The following is a 14,438-nucleotide window of genomic DNA, read 5'->3' as shown; positions in this document are numbered from 1 at the left end:
AATATCCTAATTGTAAACATATGCCCCAGACGTCAGAACACTTAAATATACGAAAACAAATACTAACAAATGTGAAAGGAGAAAAAGAAGACAACACAATCATAATGAGACTTCAATACTTCACTTTCAGCAATGTACAGATCATCCAGACAGAAATGGACATGAACCACACATTAGACCAAATGAACCTAACAGACATAGATAGATATCATTCCATCCAACACCAACAGAGTACATATTCTTCTGCATTGCACATGGAATATTCCCCAGAATAAATTATATGATAGGCCACAAAACAAATCTTAGCAAATTTAAGATTTAAATCACATCAAGCATATTTTCCAATTACAGTGGAATGAAACTAGAAGTCAACAGGAGCCAAGCTAGAAAATTTAGAAACATACAGAAACTAAACAACACACTCCTGAACAACCAGTAGGTCAAAGAAAAAATCAGAAAGTAAATAAAAATATCTTGAAACAAATGAAAATGGAAATACAACACATGAAAAACTATGGAATGCTGCAAAAGCAGCTCTTAGAAGGAAGTTTATAGTGATAAGATGCATATATTGAAAGAAAGATCCCACATAAACGACCAAACTTTATACTTAAGAGAATAGAAGTAAAAATAAGCCCAAAGTTAGAAGGAAGTAAACAATAAAGATCAAAGCAGAAGTAAATGAAATAAAGATCAGGAAAACACCAGAAAATATCAACTAAAAACTGTTTTTTTTAAATAATAGGCAAAATTGACAACTGATACCACAGAAATACACAGGATCCTGGGGGACTACTATGGACAATTATATGACCACAAAAGGGATAACCTAGAAGAAATGGATACATTCCTAGAAACATACAACCTATTAAGACTGAATCACGAAGAAATAGAAAATCCAAACAGACCAAGATAAGTAAGGAGGATGAATCATAATCAAAAACCTCCCATCAGAGAAAAGCCCAAGACCAGATGATTTTCACTGGTGAATTCTACCAAACACTTAAAGAAGAATTAATGCCAACTCTCCCCCAAGCACTTTGAAAAAACTGAAGCAGAGGGAGCACTCCCAAATTCATTTTATGAGGCCAGCATTACTCTTACATTAAGACCAAAAAAGGACCCTGTAAGAACAGAAAACTACAGGCCAATAAACCTAATGAACACAGATGCAAAAATCCTCAACAAAACACTAGGAAACTAAATTCCACTGCACTTTAAAAGGACCATACACTATAGTCTAGCTTTTGTAATGCAAAAGAAACAATCGGTAAAATGAAAAAGCACCGTACAGAATGAGAGAAAAGATCTGCAAACCATATATCAGATAAGGTTTAATATCCAGAACTTATATAACTCAGTAACAAAAAACAATCCAATTGAAAAACAGGCAGAGGAACTGAATAGACATTCTCCAAAGAAAACATACAAATTGTCAATAGATATATGAAAAGATGCTCAACATCACTGATCATTGGGGAAATGCACATGAAAACCACAATGAGCCATTGCCTCACATCTGTTACAATGGATAGCATCAAAAAGACAAGAAATAACAAGTGTTGGTGAGGATGTGGAGAAGAGAGAATCTTCATGAACTGTTGGTGGGAATGTTAACTGGTGCAATCACTATAGAAACAGTATGAAGATTCCTCAAGAAATTAAAAAACAGGGGCGCCTGGGTGGCACAGCGGTTAAGCATCTGCCTTCGGCTCAGGGCGTGATCCTGGCGTTATGTGATCAAGCCCCACATCAGGCTCCTCCGCTATGAGCCTCCACTTCTTCCTCTCCCACTCCCCCTGCTTGTGTTCCCTCTTTCACTGGCTGTCTCTATCTCTGTCGAATAAATAAATAAAATCTTTAAAAAAAAAAAAAAGAAATTAAAAAACAGAGAACTGTCATATGACCCAGCAATTTCACTTCTGGGTATATAGCAAAAGGAAATAAAAACAGGGTATTGAGAAGATACCTACACTCCCATGTTCACCGCATCATTATTCAAAATAGCCAAGACATAGAAACAACTTAAGTGTCCATCCATGGATGAATGGATTTTTTTAAATGTGATTATACACACACATACATATACACATAGACACACACAAATATTATTAAGCGTAAAAAAGAAGGGAACCTGCCATTTGCAACAACATGGATGGACCTTAAGTGCATTAAGCTAAATAAGTCAGACAGAGAAAGGCAAATACTGTATGGTATCACTTACATGTGAAATGTAAAGAAGAAAAACTTGTAGAAACAGAGTAGATTGCTGGTTGACAGTGGCTGTAGGGTAGGGGAATTGGGGATATATTGGTCAAAGGATACAAATTTGCACTTGGAAGATAAATAAGTTCCGGAGCATTGTGATTATAGTCAACAATATGTATTAAATACTTCAAAGTTGCTAGGAACTTTACATCATAAACCAAGGATGTACTGTATGGTGACTAACATAATAAAAAAATATTATTATAAAAAAATAAAAATAAATAAATACCTCAAAGTTGCTAAGAGACTAGATCTTAAATGTTCTCAACCCCCCAAAAATTATAATTATGTGACACGCTGGAGGTGCTGGCTAACACTATGGTAGTAATCATATTGCAATATATAAATGTTATCAAATAATCACATTGTACACCTTAAACTTCCACAATGTTGTATATCAATTATATCTCAATTAAAAAAAAAATTCTAGGTCAAGCCTTTCCCCATCTCTGCTTTTGTTTCTGTTTGCTAAATATATAGCATAATAAAAATTTCTTACATTTCAGTAAGTCTGTTTTATTTTTTTTTAAAGATTTTATTTATTTGACAGAGAGAGACAGCGAGAGAGGGAATACAAGCAGGGAGAGTGGGAGAGGGAGAAGCAGACCTCCCACTGAGCAGGGAGCCCAATGTGGGGCTCGATCCCAGGACCCTGGGATCATGACCTGAGCCAAAGGCAGACGCTTAATGACTGAGCCACCCAGGCACCCCTTAGTAAGGCTGTTTTAAATACATTTATTTTTCAGAGGTCATTCTGATGACTCTGTGTAGTAGATAAAACAAATATCATCATTACCCACATGGCTAAGAAGTAGTAAAGGTAAGATTCAATCACAGTTCTTTCTTGACAATGACTCCAAGACTTAAAGCCTAGAGATGAGAAAAATGCTAGCATCATAGACAAGAGATTGTTCTTAATTCCTGATATGCTGAGGTTACCGTAATAGCAGGAGTCCAATGAGATAGGCAGCTCTCATTTTCAATGGCTTGCCAGTGTGAAACAGAACTGATGCCTAGTGACCTTGGCCAGAACATTGTTATATCCTTCTTCTGCAGTTTCAGGATCCTGAATTTCCCAAATCTGCTTAAGTCCTTCTCTATGCCAGCCCAGTTCAACCTGAACACCCTCGAGATAAAATCAGAATAGGCATTTCGTGTACATGACTATTTGTGGCACAATGCTGACACCTAGTGTTTTGACTGATTTTCTTTCATTCTTTCTATTTTCCTTCCTTCTGTCCCTCCTTCCCTTCCTCCTTTCTTTCCTCCAAGAATGGCTGTTAGGGTATAGTTTAATAATAGCAAACATTTATTGAGAATTTACTACACATTAAGCACTGTGCTAAGCACTTTAAAGATATTTCTCTTCATCAACTATGAAAAATTCTTTATCATCTTTCCTATTTCACCCAAAAAGGGGAAAAAGAGGTTTCAAGAGTTGAATCAAATTTTATTATTGTGTAAGTTAGGATTCAAATGCAGATCAGTTGTACTCTGGAACCGGAGCACTCAATCACAATTTTTAAAGGAATCAAGTCAGATTGTTTTATTGGATGGCTAAGTTATTTTCAATGTATTCACTTGGAGTACATGTTTACACAGTTTACTCAATACTATTAAGAGTTAACAGTAGAAAATACAAATCTGAGGTCTGCAGCTTTGAGCCAGCCCTCCTCTTGATTTAATGTCTCTTTGTATGACAGGATGTCAGCCCTCTCATTCTCCCTCTGAGGGCAGAGAAAACTCTCACAGAGCCTTCTGGGCAGGTTCCAGGTACCTTTGAGTGTTTCCAGGACAACTCTTCTCCTGTGAGCAATATACATCAGAGTGCATTTTTTTGTGTGTGGTGAGCCTACCTTTCCCCAAACTATCTTGTTTCTTCTTCTAAGCTGAGTGCTCCAAGAAGCCAGAGAGAGCATGTGTCTTTCTCATTTTTCGAAGGCAAAACACTTGGCACATAGTGACTACTCGATAATGTGCTAAACCCACTCACCAAGGCTAGGAATCTGTTATTTCATTTCTAAAGTTATTTTCTTTACACCTTTTATTTAGAATACGCAAGTATTTGAGCTCAACTGCGCAGTGCATGGTGCTAAGATTATGGTTTTGAGTACAATCCCCAAGTGAACTGCTCAGCATCTCTGTGAGGAAACATGGTTCCCAGGCCCTGACAGGATCTCACTGCAGCTACTCCACTGTCTCCTCCAAGCAGAGGAAGTTTTCTTTCCCTTTCCTCTCTCCTTCCTTCAGAGTTCCATTGTCCCAAATCTGATACGAAGGTGCATCAACTGTTTTAGTCCAGTGGGAATAAAATTGTTAGAGAGGTAAGTAACGAGCTCAGGGTCAGGCTTTTCAATTCGTTTGATCAAGCATAACTGGGCTGCTTCCAGGATTTCCCTTTGAACTTTCCTGGATCAGACTATAATTTAGACTTTCCAAGGAAAACTCTCTGATTAAACCTGTCTAGGACCTGTCCATATACTTTTAGACTAGTCTGCTGGACCAGTTTATACTCCCCACATCCGATGTCTGGTATATAATAAATTCTCAACGAGAGCTCAATATTAGAGGAGATGATAACTAACATCAATCAAATACTTATTTGGCATCTGCAAGTTGGCTGCTTAACTAAGAGCATGTGCTTTCATTTCACAATACTGAAAGAAAACTTGTTTCCACTTTACAAATTATGAAACAGACTCAAATTAAGTAATTCATCCAAGGTCAGGCTCCAGATTAATATTTGACTCTAAAACCAACACCCATTACAACTCTGAATCCCAAGCCCAAAACCAAGCTTTCTTTCACATCTTCTGAAGGAGAGAAGCAAGTATCTTTCCTAAGTGCCAGACCTGCACTTTAGTTTGAAACTGTTCTCTAAACATCTACATGAAACTGGTAGTTACCCTTCTAGACTCTACTCAGAAACATCCTCTATTCTGGATGTGATGTCTTGCAACCCCTTTTCTGGGAAACTATGTAATAAATTGATCAAAATTAAAATTTATGTGACTAATCACTGTTGTTTTCTACAACCTTTGACAATCAGATTCAATTGTATCACTGACATACACTCTGTTCCAAGAAAGTAAATTATTTTGTCAGAAAACTGCTGATGTGTCTAATATCTGAGAGAGTAACACTAATTTCATCATACTCCCCCAACTGTATACATTTTCTTATCACTTCGGTGTATAAATTCACACGGAGAGATTTCTAAGAGTTGAGATTCCCAGGCCATCCTCATGAGAATTCTAATTCAATGGCTCTGGTATGGAGCCGAGGAACATAAGAGTTTTAATAAACACCCAAGGTAATTCAAATGCAAGTGGTCCTTGAACCCCATTTTAAAAATTTCAATTTGAAATAAAAAATTCAAGTGAATGTCTGAAAAATATTCCACCCTAATAAGTGGTTTTCAGCAATTATAATATGCCTTTTTGTAGTTTCTCCAGGTTTATTCTTTGTTGATTTTATTTCTTGAATCTGTGTATTTCTAGTTTTTATGAAATGTGGAAAATTTTCAAATATTATTTCTTCAAATACTTTTTCTGGGACTCCAATGATGCCTATGTTAAATTAAACTGCTTATTATTATTATCCCATAGATCACTGATGCTATTTATTCCCTTTCCCCTGACTCCTGTTTTTGTTTCATTCCTGATAGTCCTTTCAGTTAATTTAGTGCCTAATCTTGTGTTAATCCCAGTTAGTATATTTTTCATTTCAAGTACTTGATTTTTCATCTCTAAAAGTTCCAGTTTGGTCTTTTTCATGTCTCCCATTTCACTCTTATTTTTCTCAGGCATAGTTTTCTTATGCCTTCTTGACCACATGGGACACTGAGTTTTAATGGCCTCGTCTGCTACTTCTATCACCTCTGGCATTTCTGGGTCTCTTCTTTACCCCACCCCACAGCCCTAAATTGTGAGTCATATTTTTCTGCCTTTCTTTGTACCTAACTTTTTTTTTTTAACTAGGTGTTGGACATTCTGAATCTTGCATACTGAATTTTGGATTTTTGTTAAACTCCTTTAAGTGTGGTCAGATTTTATTCTGGCAATGGTTATTTGCAATCAGCTGGATTCTTTGAGTCTTGCTCTTAAGCTTTTTATTAAAGATGGGTAACAGAGCAGAACCCTAGTCTAGGACTAATTTAATCCTTTCTGAGGATTCCTCCCATATACTGTAATGTCTTTCCACTCTTGCTGATAGAAGCACACTACTCCTAGTCATGTCAGCTCTGGAAACCATTATGCCTACTCCTTTGCAGTCCTTCTTTTCCGGGCCTCAGAACATTTCCTCTCAAACATGCACAAATCAGTACTCACACAAGACTGAATGGGCTCAAGCATGCACAAATCAGTACTCACACAAGACTGAATGGGGACCCCTCTTCAAGGTCCACAGAACCCTTCCTCTGTAAAGCAAACATGATCTCTGGTACTTGGCTCAACAAATTCAAGTCATCTTGGCTTCTCCAAACCCTGATCTGGCTTCCTTGAACTCTGATCATCTATGTGCTATTCGGGTTCTTTGCACAAGGAGATGTGGAAACTGCCTCCAAGCAGTAATCTGGTACAATCATATGGTTGAACTTGTTTGTTTCCCTTCACTCATGAATCCCAGTTTTGCACTGTAGTCCAACATCTGCAACTGTTATATTTTATCCAGTTTTCCAGCTGTGGCCAAACAGGGACTTACATAAGACATACTTATAACCCTGTCATTCAAGTCATTTTTGTACTCAGATACCACATAGGAAGAAAGAATAAAAGGAAAAACCTCTGAATCAAGAAAGAAAATTTTTTTGAGCTGATTGAGAAAGCTTGGAATTGACTATATTATTTTTGTCATAAGCTAACATCAGAAAACCTAGATAAAAACTGAGCTATAAAAGTGATTCTATTTCTGTATGACTTATAACATGGTATCCTCCTCCTTATGTATTCAATGGAATATTATGCAGCCATGAACACACTTTGGGACAATTTTAATAAACTGGACATTTTCCCATGATGTTAAATGAAAAAAAGCAAATGGACTGTATATATGGCAGGATTCCACTTTTAAAAAATATATAGAAGACAGAAATGCACAAACATGTATGTGGAAAAAATATTAACATATTAACAGTGACAATCTCTGGAGCATGATACAACAGGTGACTTCTTTTTACTATTTCTTCTATCCTTTTATTCACATGCTTACTTTTTTTTTTAAGAAATGTATATGATTTGGGGGCGCCTGGGTGGCACAGCGGTTAAGCGTCTGCCTTGGGCTCAGGGCGTGATCCCGGCGTTCCGGGATCAAGCCCCACATCAGGCTCCTCTGCTATGAGCCTGCTTCTTCCTCTCCCACTCCCCCTGCTTGTGTTCCCTCTCTCGCTGGCTGTCTCTGTCTCTGTCAAATAAATAAATAAAATCTTAAAAAAAAAAAAAAAGAAATGTATATGATTTTATTTCTCCCTGCAAAAGATTTTTTTTTTTTTTTTAATTAATGGGTCAGGTACATCCAGGGTGTAGATAAAGGGAACTTACAGGCTTGCAGCACCAGCTAACATTTGCCTGGCTGGTGGGGAAGGAAGCAGTTTCTTACTGTCTTAGAAATCTTACTGAAGGTGATATACAGAATTAATATAGCCAGATGTTTATATTCTCAAAAAGGAAAGAAGTACTGGGGGCTTGCATGGGTCACCATTTCAAAGTACCCATTAACAGATCACACTAAACTTGGCCAAAATCTTCCAGAGTAAGTCCTGTTTGATAATTTTTGTGCTCAGTCCATGTTCTGAGAAAAAGCATAAACTCACTGATTCTACCATGCTGCATGCAAGGCAAGGAACTGTGAGAAATTATAGAAGCATTAAACTTCCTGTGCTCAGGAAGTCTGTAATATAGCTAAAAAATAACACACAAAAAGAAAGTAATCAAGTGCTAAAGCTGCATCGGAAACAAGCTACAGGAATTCACAGAGAGGAACTGGCTGGCAAATAGGCTGCGTGTTCCAGGAAAGGTAAAACAGTATAGATGGGAAGTGGGGAGGAAAAATTGATGTCATGTATTCCTGGATAGCAATATGAGAAAATATTGAGGAGGAAATTTATACCAGATTCAAAAAAGAACAAATTCCAAAAAGTTCAGAGGAAAACAGGTATAATCTAAAAGAGCATTGCCTTTGCAGCAAGACAGGCCTGAAATCAAATCCAGCTCTGCTCCCTATACAGGAGTGACCTTGAATAAGCTTACTCCCTCTAAAACTGTTTTCTAACCTGGGAAAACACCTACTTTAAGATGGGATTACTATGAAAAGTAATACAAGGTACGTTGAATAACACAAAATTGCAATTTTAGTAATGTAAAATATGGCTGATTATCAGAATTTCATATGGCTGATAAAGAACCAATAGAATATGTCATGCAGTAGGTACTCAATAAATGTGCTGAACCACACTGCCTTATTTCTGAACCAAATAAACTTAATTTAAATAGAAGAATCTTGCCAGAGGACAATGTATTTTCTGCACAGTATTTACAGGTCTGAATTCATGTCCCCGTTCGCCTACTTACTAGCTGAGTAGCTTCAAATTAGTTACCTTGCTAAAGTGTAAAATGAGGATACCTATCTACTTTTTATGATTATTTAAAAGGATTAAAACACTCTGGTACAAGGTAGGTTATCAGTAGATTGCAGCTAGTATTAATTTGTAAGGAATATATGACACAAAGCAATGACAAGGGAATCATGAAGGTGAAACCCATTCTAAACTAAAACAGGAGACAAAAGACTGATCATGTTTTTACCCTCCTGAAATTCAGACAACCTGCCTGCAACAGGACTTACAAAGCACTAATACGAAGTTGCTCTGTACTTCTGTTTACTAAAATCAGAAGGCCAACTGGAGAAGACATTCCTGGACAGAGTAGTTAAATAAATACAGCTGATAAAAGTAAAAAGAATAAACACATAAAAATGAATAAATAAAATCTGAGAAAAATTTAGAGGCCAAAAAACTAGTTTCTCATAACTATGATCACAGGAAGTAGAAAAACAAAAGGAACAGACCTTAAGTTTGAAAGAAGTGGCTTATATTTTGTACAATGTCATACAGTTGCAATATGTATATTTAAATATATTGTTACGTGTGTATTAGAGACCTCATGTAATACAACATGCACACACCCATATCTATCTGTCCAAGAGTGCCAGAAATTTGTTCTCAAAAGAATGCTGTTCAAACTAAAGGGTAACACCAAATTATAGAAAAAGCACTGAAAATAAATTGAGGATGTTACAAGAAAACATCTTGCCACTTTAGTGTGTGCAGCAGTGATGAAGAGAAAAATGACACATTAGGAATCCTAGCCCTGCAATGCCATTCATCCTCTGGTATGCCTTTTGAGCCAAGATTAACAAGATAAGGAACATGAGACAGGTGTCGAGAGGGTGTTCTAGACATCATGAACAGCAAACGTAAAGTCACAGAAGTGCTGAAGCATAATTCTGGATGAAGAGGTCAGAGGTGAGGCTAAATAAGAAAAATTTTTAAGAGTCTTTAAAGGAATTTAGATTTTTATCTCGATGATAATGAAACATTAAAGAAATTAAACAGAGGAGAAGCACAATCGAATTTTCCTATTAGAAAACTCTGGTGCTGGTGTGAATGAAGGATTGAAGATAGGAAGAGACTCAAAGCAGGCAGACTTGTGAAAAGCCTAAAATGTGGACAATGATACTTGCCTTGCCCGTCTCACTTAGGGTACTGTCAGAAGATCAAATGAGAGTATATGTGAACGTGTTCTGAAAACATTTAACAAATGGTTATTATATATAGAAGGTGAACCAACTGTGCATAAGATGTGAGAGTTGGTATTACTTCTAAAGAATCATGGAAAGCAGAAGAAGTGACAAAAGACCAGAAATTGGTAAATACTACTCAATTTTGTAAAAGTAAATAAATTAAAACATTTGCTGCTAAAGAAAAGTTTGACAGCAGTATCAAATCACCACAGTATTTAGATTCCACTGGATATATTTGAAAGAGTAATTTAAAAGACTTATTTTGAAATGCCAATATTTACAAATATGCTAGAAGTTGCATTCTTTCCAACTGTTTACATTTATGATGCATTTTTTATATGTGAGCTTTGTAAAGTATTGGGCCATATATGTTGAAATTTTTACTATTTTAAATTGAAGGCTGTTTTCTCATTTCAGAATAAAAACTTGAAAAGAGGAAAAAAGTAAAAATAAAAAATAAAAGTAGAGAGGGGTGCATTTCTAGAAATTTAAGACTGATAAACCTGAACTCAAGCCCCATTCTAGAATCATCCCTATATTTTTAAGACATGCAGGGCCAACACATGGAATGGTCCAGGCTCCCTCAGCCCACCATGAATAATCAGTCTATTTAGGGGTTATAAAAAGATGTACCTTAAATGTTGTGTGATAGGCATCCTCTAAAGTGACCCCCAGTGATCTCTGTTTCTTGTTATTTATGATGTTATATAACTCCTCCCCCTTGAGCAACTTGCTTCCAACCAACATTGAGAGGGCATCACTTCCATGATTAGACTACCAAAGAGTCTGACTTCTGTGTTGCTAGCAGGCTCTCTCCCTTGCTGGCTTCGATCAAACAGCCACGTTGGGAAGCCCAAATGGCAAGGAACTGAGGACAACTTCCAGCTGGGAGCCAGCCAATGACGTGAGGCCTTAGTCAAACAACCCCAAAAAGAATTCAGTCACGCTAACAATCACATAAGCAAACATGGAAGCAAAACCTTCTCCAGGCTAGCCTTCAGATGAGACTTCAGCACTGGTTGACACTTTGAAACCAGAGGAGACATCCATGAGGCAGATAACCAGCGAAGCTGCACCTGGATTCCTAACCCACAGAAACTGTGAGATAATAAATGTGTGGGTTTAAATCACTACTTTTGTTATGGTTTGTTATGCAGCAATAGGTAAGCAGTATGTACTAGCAGGATTACTTGCACAAACACAATGGCTTTAGAACATTCAATTTCCTAATAAACATCAACTGACTATAAGCCAGGACACTCATAGCATTCTCATGAGAAGGGAAGTGTTACTCTACTGTCATGGCAACTTGATACAGTGGTCTTATCTTACTTTAGGAGGTAGAAGGCTGAAGATGAAAAAGCAACCTGTCCCAGGACTTCACTATAACATCATGCTCCTATTATCAAAAGGTGATAAATAGCACAGAAAAGAGCACTGAAGATGATTAAATGAAAGGAGGCACTAAAGAAAGATTCAAGGACAAGAATGAATTGGACCAGGGAAAGGCAGTCTGGGGTTGTGCGGTAATGAAATCAGAAATGTTTTCAAGTACATAAGGGAAAAATAAACACATAAATATCACTTGGTACTTATGAGGTTTCCCCTGGAGATCTTCAAGAAAGACAGCAGGTCTGAGATCATTCCCGCTTTAAAGCCAAGGCAATCAGCAAGCTGACCTCTCAAAGTCTAGATTCTATACTTAGAAATGTCATGATGGTCATTAAAGAGAGAATCCCCTACCATTCTGAAGACTATGCACAATTCAGCAGACCTCAGCAGTCAACCTATGTTTATAGAACAATTTATACATCACCACTTGAAAGGTACTATTATATTCCCTTCTGTAATGAGGAAACCTTTGATACATATTTAATATTTATTCTCCAATACTTTTCCAATAGCAAGGGATGCCATGGGATCAAAACACATCCTGAAAAAAGTGGGAAAAATAATGAATATTCAAATTCCATAGATTTCTTAAAATTTGGAATTGAGGTAACAATACACCTTTAAAGATATTGCCATCAAAATATCAAGAAAATGATCAGACCATGGCAAATGTTTTATCATCTTACTGTTTTCCTTCACATAGTAGGACATGGTTGGAGTACTGAATCGTATTCTCCATACCCCAGTTTAGTTCTGTGCTTCCAAAATCTACACATCATTCCAAAACCCCACAAAACAGTGATGTCACAAGCTTGACTCCTCTGACTTGGCAAAAATATGAGAAGCAGCACAGAAGTACAGCCACAGGTCCTGCTGCTAATGTAGATAGAAATTATGGGTTAGCAGATATAGTCATGCCAATCCACAGGAGTAGTAACTACTACTTTTATTACTGCTGCTATAATTTTGGTTATACGGAGCTACAAATATCTTAGGAAACTCTACAAATACCATATATAGATTTAATATGAACTTAAATTTCAAAATATCTTTATTTTCACTCTCAAGTTAATCTCTGCCAGAAAGATACTCAGGAAAACTTGTGAATAAATGGTCACCAATCAACCTTTTATTGATTCAAAATGTCATGAAATATACTGTGTTAGGGTACCAACAGAGGCATTACCTCATAACTGTACAAAATCAACCCAGGTAGCTTTAAAAGACTGAGCTTTTCTCAAATCAAACCACTGCAACCAGACTTTGCAGAACCAGAACTTGTTTCACTTTTTTGAGCAGGAGTTGGAGAGGCCTTAAGAATAGAGAAAGGGGATATGGAAACAAATAATACAATGAAGTTGGGTTCTCTGTTTTTTTACAGAGTTTGATTCCAGGTTAACAATTCTAAATTTATAAATAAAAAAAATAACTTTTCAAGGTTTTTTAAATCTTCTTTTTTTCCTGGCCAGTTATTCCTTTGGTTGGGGTCATGACATTAAGGTGAGTAGCATCATTAAGACGACAGAACAGGAAACCCTGGGGACACCTGGGTGGCTCAGTTGGTTAAGTGTCTGCCTTCAGCTCAGGTCATGATTTCAGGGTCCTGGGACCAAGCCCTGCATCAGGGTCCCTGCTCAGTGGGGAGTCTGCTTCTCTCTCTGCCCTTCCCCTGCTCATACTCTCTCTCTCTTTCAAATAAATAAATAAAATCTTAAAAAAAAGGGAAACCCTGGACACTCCTTCCCCCAAAGAACATACCAATTCAACAATTCATGGATAAATTCCATTTGTGAAAAAAACAAAAACTAATTAAGAGGCTAAAATTAAAAAAAAAAAAATGACCACAAGAAAAGCTAGGGAGGATATGGAGTAACAGGAACTCTCATTCATTGCTACAAATGCAAAATAGAACAGACACTTTGGTAGACAATTTGGCAATTTCTTATAAAACTAAACATACTCTTACCTTATGATCCAGCAATAGCACTACTTGATACTTATGTAAATGAGCTGAAAACTTATGTCCACACATCAAAACACAAAACAAAACAAAACCTGCACAAAGATGCTTATGGCAGCTTTATTCACAACTGCCAAAACTTAGAAAGAACCAAGATGTCCTTCAACAGGTGACTGGATAAATGAACTGTGGTATACCCAAAGAGTGGAATATCAGTGCTATAGAAAAATTATCTATCAAGCCAAAAAATGACATAAAAGAACTTTAAATGCATATCAGTAAGTGAAATAAGCCAACATGAAAAGGCTCCATACTGTAGGAGTCCAACTATACGACATTCTGGAAAAGGCAAAACTATGGAGACAGTATAGATCAGTGGTTACCCAGAGTATGGAGGAGGGAGGAAAAGGCAGATCACAGAAGACTTTTAGAGCAGTGGAACTATTCTTTACTGATACTACAATGGTGGATACATGTCATTACACATTTGTCAAAACCCACAGAATGCTAAAGCCATGAGTGAACCCTAATGCAAACTGTGGACCTTGAGTAATAATGATATGTCAATATAGGTTCATGGATTTGAACAAATTTATCACTCTGGTTCGGGCTATTGATAGTGGAAAAGGCCATTCCTATGTGGGAGAAGGGGATATACAAGAAATCTACTTTTTGCTCAATTTTTCTGTGAACCTAAAACTGCTCTTTAAAAGTCTATTTTTAAAAATTAAACAAAAATCAGATTTCATAGGTATAGGTGATCTGATACGAGCCTACCTTATTTTTTTTTTAATTGGGGGTGGGGAGAGGGAGAGGGAAGGACAGAATCTTAGGCAGGCTCCACACCCAGCATGAAGCCCAATGAGGAGCTTAACCTCACAACGCTGAGATCATGACCTGAGCTGAAACCAAGAGCCAGAGGCTTAACTGACTGAGCCATCCAGGCGCCCCAAGAGCCTACAGTGATTTCTTAAATATCCCAACATGTTTTCTGACCTTCTTGACTTGTAATCATTGA

This window comes from Ursus arctos, unplaced genomic scaffold (genome assembly GCF_023065955.2).
Source record: "Ursus arctos isolate Adak ecotype North America unplaced genomic scaffold, UrsArc2.0 scaffold_8, whole genome shotgun sequence".
NCBI classification, from domain to species: Eukaryota; Metazoa; Chordata; class Mammalia; order Carnivora; family Ursidae; genus Ursus; species Ursus arctos.
This window is presented reverse-complemented; position numbering follows the sequence as displayed.